Source organism: Pelobates fuscus, chromosome 7, assembly GCF_036172605.1.
Source record: "Pelobates fuscus isolate aPelFus1 chromosome 7, aPelFus1.pri, whole genome shotgun sequence".
Taxonomy (NCBI): Eukaryota; Metazoa; Chordata; class Amphibia; order Anura; family Pelobatidae; genus Pelobates; species Pelobates fuscus.
Genome location: NC_086323.1, coordinates 92,643,669 through 92,650,948, shown reverse-complemented (window position 1 = coordinate 92,650,948; position 7,280 = coordinate 92,643,669).

Here is a 7,280-nt window from a genome sequence, read left to right as displayed (position 1 = left end):
GGTCTCTAAAGATTTTTGGTGGCCTGACTTACGTAAAGATATTAAAGAATTCATCGGGGCATGTGAGGTTTGTACCAAGACTAAGCAACCTCATTCGCTCCCATGCGGATTTCTGCATCCTTTAGAGGTCCCTGAAAAGCCATGGTCCTGTTTGGCTATGGACTTCATTGTTGATTTGCCTATCTCTAAAAAGCAGACAGATTTACTAAGATGGCTCACTTCATTCCCTTACCTAAACTCCCATCTTCGCCTGAATTAGCGGAGATATTCGCTAGGGAGATTTTCCGTTTGCATGGGATACCTTCCCAAATTGTCTCTGACAGAGGCTCCCAATTTGTTTCCCGTTTTTGGAAATCTTTCTGCTCCCAACTAGGCATCAAATTGAATTTCTCCTCTGCCTATCATCCTCAGTCCAATGGAGCTGCTGAACGCACTAACCAAAAAGTTGAACAGTATTTACGTTGTTTCGTTTCTGAACACCAGGACGATTGGGTCGGTTTGATTCCTTGGGCGGAGTTTGCACATAACAATCTCATTTGTGATTCTACGCAGTCTAGCCCTTTTTTCTTGAATTATGGCTTTCATCCTTCCATCCTTGCTTCGGAGTCTTCTTCTCAAGGGGTACCGTCGGTGGATATTCATGTTGCCAATTTAAGGAAGTTGTGGGATCAGACTCGACAAATCCTTCTGCACAATTCCATGCTGGTTAAAAAACACGCTGACAAACGTAGAAGGGCAGCACCAGTGTTTGTTCCAGGCGATAGAGTATGGTTAAGTACTAGAAACATTCGGTTAAAGGTGCCGTCCATGAAGTTTGCTCCTCGATATATTGGACCTTACAGGGTAGTGTCTCAAATTAACCCAGTTGCGTATCGTTTAGCGTTGCCTAATGCCTTACGCATTCCGAATTCATTTCATGTTTCCTTGCTAAAACCACTAATATGTAACAGGTTCTCCTCCACGATCGCCCCTCCTCGCTCTGTGCAAGTGGAGGGTCAGGAGGAGTATGAGGTCAATTCCATCGTTGATTCTCGAGTCTCCCGGGGGAGACTGCAGTATCTGGTCGATTGGAAGGGTTATGGTCCTGAGGAGAGAAGTTGGGTACCTCAGGAGGAGGTGCACGCTCCCCGTCTCCGCAGGGCGTTCCACTCTCGCTTCCCTTCTCGCCCTGGTGTCTTCCGCCCGGTGGGCGTATCTGAGAGGGGGGGTACTGTCAGGGTACCTGTGGTCTCTACCTCTGAAAGAGGTCGAGACTTAGCAGTTCCTCCATCCAGACGGTCTGATGGCTCCCTTCCTCGCGGTCTATCCGGTCATGCAAAGCCGGCCGCGAGGGAGTGACTGCCTTTTATACCATCACGTCCGGAAGTCGTCAGGACACTACCGGAACGACCTGTCAGTCATTTGCTGCAGGACCAATCAGGACGCCTCAGAGGCGTGGTTACTTTTCTGAACAGGGTATTTAACGGAGCTTCTCTCGTCAGCTCATTGCCCTGTCGTGGTTCTAGCTTGTTCTAGTCACTCAGTGCTTGTATTCTGCTTATCCCCTTTGGTTTTGACCCGGCTTGTTTATTCTACTCTGCTTACCTCTGTATTCTTGATTCGGCTTGTCTCTCGCTCTCCTGTCTTCTGTTACCCTCGACCTCGGCTTGTCTTTGACTATTCTCTCAGTACTACTTACGTTAGTCCGGCCATTCTAAGGTCCGGTATACGTATCTGCTACTGTTTGTACGCTGCGTGTTGGATCCCTGTCCCGATCCTGACACCAGGCGAACATGAAACGCATGTTCGCACCCAAGGTTTTCGGAGGGGCCGGGCGTAGCAGGCTCGTTCTGTGCCTCCAGAGGTTCCTTTTTTCCATCCTGAGGATTTCAAGATCTGAGGACACCTCCCTTCTTCCCAGCCAGAGGGAGATCTTGGAGGTAAAGCAGCTCATAGACACCGTTTGGATTTACAAATTGAGGGCAACGCTAGCACTCGTGCAGCGCCCCTGGGAGCAGACAAGTATGGAAAGCTCTGGCTCTGGAGATGATTGGCTGGCCGAGGTGAGGCAGCGAGTGGCCGAGTATGGGAATGATATACCCATGGAGACACGCCGGGTGATCTGGAACCAGGTCATGGCCGAGCGAAACACAAGGCTGGGCCGAGAATTCCGGCTGGCAAAAGAGAGGAAGTATGCTCAGCAGCAGGATTGTTACAGCAGCCGAGTAGAGGCTGCATCCGAGGAGGTTAGCCATCTTTCCCTGAGGTGGCGGGAGGAACCCGAAGTGGGGGTCCTCATAGACTGGTCCTGTGAGGAACCACAACAGGCAGGTAGAGATGGGACCAAGGTCTCTCCACAGGGCCCACCGGGATGCTGGGCAGCCGGCCCAGATCTCAAGCAGCAGCCGGAGTTGCCAGGTGGGGAAGCAGGTGGCCCTTACTCACAAATGTTGAGGGGCCTCACGGATTGGTCCTGGGAAGACCCACAGATGGCAGGTGGAGATGGGACTGCGGTCTCTCTACCGGCCCTACAGGGATGCTGGACAGTCGGCCCAGATCCACAGCGGCAGTGTGCGTTACAGGGAGCTGAAGGTGGCATCCTTCCTCCCCAGCGGCAGTGTGTGGTACAGGGAACTGAAGGTGTCATTCTTCCTCCCCAGCGGCAGTGTGTGGTACAGGGAGCCAAAGATGTCGTCCTTCCTCCCCAGTGGCAGTGTGTGTTACAGGGGGCTGAAGGTGCCGTCCTTGCTCCCCAGCGGCAGTCTAGCACACCAAGGGGAGACAGTAAGCCCCACAACAGTGCAGATGGGACCGCAGTCTCTGTACCTACACCACTGGGGATAAGGACAGTCTGTCCTGATCTCCAACAGCAAGACAAGGTATTGGAAGGGGAGGCAGTCAGTTTCCTCCTCCAGCAGAGAGAACGTCAGGGAGAGGAGCCTGTTACCCCCTCTCCCCAGCGGCAGCATAGCCCACCAAGGGGAGACAGTAAGCCCCTCACCAGTGCAGATGGGACCGTGGTCTCTGCGCCCTGCCTACAGGGAGTACAGAGGGTCAGCCCTGCTCCCCAGTGGCTGGGAGTGTGTAAGGGAGAGGAGTTTGTTGCCCCCTCTCCCCAGCGACAACCTAACCCACCAAGGGGAGATGTTAAGCCCCACAACCGTGCAGATGGGACCGTGGTCTCTGCACTTGCAGCGCAAGGGGTGGGGACGGTCGGTCCTGTCCCCCAGCCACAGAGTGCTGTATCCAGTGGGGAGACAATCGGTCTCCCCATTCCACAACCAGGCTCAAACCAGGCTACTTCTGTGGTAGCGCTGGCACCAGGGCAGAGTACAGCTGGTCTCTGCCCACTCAGCAACCCACCAATGCAGCCTACCAGTTTTCCGCACAGCCGTGGTGAGGCACCTGGGCCGGGACAAGTTTATCTCTTACTCAGGTGTAGTAACCATTTATTGCGGGTGGGCTGTACTACTGTTTGTGCTTCGTGGGTGGGTTGCTGGACTAACCAGGGCACTGACCGACAGGAGATCAGATACCCTGTTAGTCTGGATGGTAAAGGGGAGAAATGTGGCGAAACCGACCTCGCCACGTGTCCTTGGAGGGGCCTGCTTGCCCGCCTCTTGCCTTTGGACTATGGACCCGACTTCATGTGAATGTGTTAACCCAGATAGCTATGCCATGGAGCCCATTCGTGTAGTTAAAGACTTCGGCTCCATGGCAATTGAACTGTGTGAATAGGATCTGAGCGCTATTTGGTAGTTTTGTGCGCTCAGATCCCAGCTATCTGGGGATATGTGACATGTCTTGTGACGTGTTTTATGTATAAAATGTGACTTTGTGTATTTTATAGTATTTTACTGCTTTGTGCTCACCATGTGCATAATGGAGTCTTGTCTCTGTCCTGGGAGATAATTGAATTACTTCTCAATTATCTCCAGAATAGAAGACTCTGAAACTGGTCTGGGCCAGAAAGCCATGCTGGCAGGGGTTTTTAAAAGATATTTTACTAACTTCTGAACCCCTTGTCTGATTCATGCCATTTTTTAATATGTTGTTCCCCTGAATGGATTGATTGTGAATATGGGAGAATCCTTTATAAGACAGTGTGTGAATAAATCTAGTAGTTCCTGTTTTAACCCTCAAAGTGAAGTGTCGTTTCATTATTGGGGGAGGATTTATTGCATGCTGTTCCAGTTTGACTGCTAGGAGTGCAAACCTATTCGTATGGTTCCTATTCAACTGTCTACAGCATTCAGAGGCTTGAGAGGATTCCTATGCTTCTTCGATTCGGTGGTTGTGGTGTCTGCTGCAGTGCTTGAAGTCCTCAGGAAGCGCTAGGAGCATCCTTTAACGGAGGTACTCAGTCGGGGTGCCCGTCGATCCGTTACACCCTTTCTTCCCCTCTCGCTCATGGACGGGTGGCGGGAAGGCTGGCCTTATTCTACCGAGGGTGGGCAGATATGACTTCAGATGCTCGGGTACTGCAGTGCGTAAGGGGTTATCGCCTGGAGTTCGTTTCTCTGCCTGTCCAATTTTCTATCTGTGACAGACCCATCCGTATGGACTAAGAATACTGTGTTCGTCTGTTTTGCCGTTTGCATGAATCTCCCCGTTCGTATGCCTGGATTAAGGGAATGCATTTGTTTGCCGACTGCCACTCCCGAACGGACGGCCACCCAGGAGAGAAGTGTGCTGCTCGTTAACCTATTGATCCCAATTAGAACGTTGAGGTTAACCGCAGCCACTTCTCAATTAAGACCGAAGACAGGGTGGTCGTCGTTCGTATGTCGACCACGAGGCGGCGGCCATTTTAACTATGCGAAAGCCCAGCGGTGTTCGATGATTATTTCATAGACCTCAAAACGGACACTTTTGCAACCGAACACCGCTGAAGCCATCCACTTCCCCTTCTCCATCGACAGAGGTATACGAACACCAGCCGTTCTGGAGACTTAATGACACGAATGGACTTAACCCAGATAGCCGTCCCATGGAGTCGATCGCATACCGAAGGACTATAACCAACTTAGACTCCATGGCGATTGAACTATGCGTATGGGATCTGAGCGCTATTCGCCAATAATATGCACTCAGATCCAGGCTATCTGGGGAGATGTTACACGAATGTATTATGTTCGGCAGTTAGAAAGTTATATATTTTAATGTATTTTATAACTTCGAATTAAAATGGCGATGTGCCTCTGCTCGAGGAGATAATTGAATTACTTCCCAATTATCTCCCGAGCAGAGGGGAGGAAACTGTGATGCATGCTGGGAATATTGTGGGGATGTATGTCTGAAATGTCCCCATGTCCTTCTATTATTCCAGTCTCCCATTTGGTCCCCTAGGTAAGTGTCCACCAAGTGGGAGACCCGCATAAATACGGGCAGGTAGCCCACAGTAAACTCAGTTCGTGTTTTACCCTCAAAGCGGAGCTTGGTCTCGTTATTGGGGGGATTTTATTACCGGCGACTAGAGACTGCTTATGGGAATTATATGCCGCTTAGGATCTATGGGCGTTCGGCTGTAAGTGGCGATTCGTACGGTTGGAGCTCAAGAAGGGAGAAAGCCGTACAGGTACCGTTCGAGAGTTTGGAGGATTCTCTAAGTAGCGGTTCGTATGATTATACTGCATACGCTACCCGACTACAGTATTGTGACCGGGGAACATCCACTAAACGGCGGTTTGGGTATTTATGACCGGAGGTACCGTAACACTATCCCCAGGGAGTTATCCCTCCCACTGGATCAGGACGAATTTTTTTCTGTGGAAGTCGAGGAGATGTTGTCGAAAGGTGCCATAGAAGAGTTGCCATTTGCCGCTCCGGGCTTTACGAGCAATCTTTTCCTAGTGCCAAAGAAAGGGGGCAGGGTCCGCCCAGTGATAAATCTCCGTCCTCTCAACGCGTTCCTCCGCTATCAACACTTTCAGATGGAGGGCATCTGAGAGAGAGACCTCCCTCGGCAGTCGGATTGGTTGGCCAAGTTGGACCTAAAGGATGCGTATTTTACGGTTCCCATCGCGGTGGAATACAGGGATTACCTCCACTTCACCTGGCACGGGAGGCGATGGCGTTTTACCTGCCAGCCGTTCGGTCTCTCCTCTGCCCCTTGGTGCTTCACCAAGATTATGAAGCCAGTGGTGGCGTTCCTCCATACCCGTGGGGTACGCCTGATTATTTACCTAGACGACATTTTAAACATGTCCCAATCCAGAGGCCATCTACTGTTACATTTGGAATGGACGATCAACCTACTTCAAAAATTGAGTTTCCTGATCAACTGGGACAAGTCAGTCCTGATCCCTGCCCAATCTATGGAATTCTTAGGTTTCCAGGTGGATTCCATCCGACAATTTCTATACCTACCGGATTCCAAGATGAAGGTCATCCAAAAAGAGCTTTGACGAGCTCTTCGAGTACCGGATCTGTCCATCAGACAGCTAGCAGGAATCATCGGCCTGCTTCCAGCCTCCATTCAGGCGATATTCCTGGGTCCGCTACATTACCGAGCCCTCCAACGGCTCAAAGGTTTGCACCTCCGTTCGGGCCATTCCTACAAATTTCGGATACGACTGGACGAGGAATCCAGGGACGAACTAGTGTGGTGGTTGGCACACATGGAGGCCTGGAACGGAAGGGCCATTTTCGGTTCCATCCCGGACGTAGTAATAGAGTCCGATGCCAGCTTACACGGCTGGGGTGCTCGCTGTGGCGACATTCCCACGGGAGGCAGATGGTCTGAAATAGAGAGATCCTTACACATCAACTGTCTGGAACTTTTGGCAGGGGCCTTCGCTATTCGCAGCCTTACCCCAGGTCGGGCGAACTGCTGCGTTCTCCTCAAGATGGACAACGTGTCAGCAGTTCGCTATATAAATCACCTGGGGGGAACCAAGTCCAGGATGTTGGCTCTATTGGCGAAAGATTTTTGGCAATTTTGCCTTTACAACAACGTCTCTGTGACAGCAGAACACATTCCAGGTCTGGACAATTCGGGAGCGGATTTGAATTCCAGACATTTAAGAGACTCGGGAGTTGGCACTTGCACGTTTCGGTATTCCGAAGCCTAGACAGACTACGGGGACGATTCGAGATGGATCTGTTCGCATCACGCCTGAACACTCAACTACCGGAGTTTTACAGTTGGAGACCGGACCCGGCAGCGGTGGCGACGGACGCTTTTCTCCAAGAGTGCCCGTCGGGCCACCTGTATGCCTTTCCCCCATTCAACATGATTGCTCGAACAATTTTGAAGTTGGTTCGTCACGATTGTTGCCTGGCGCTGATCACCCCTCTGT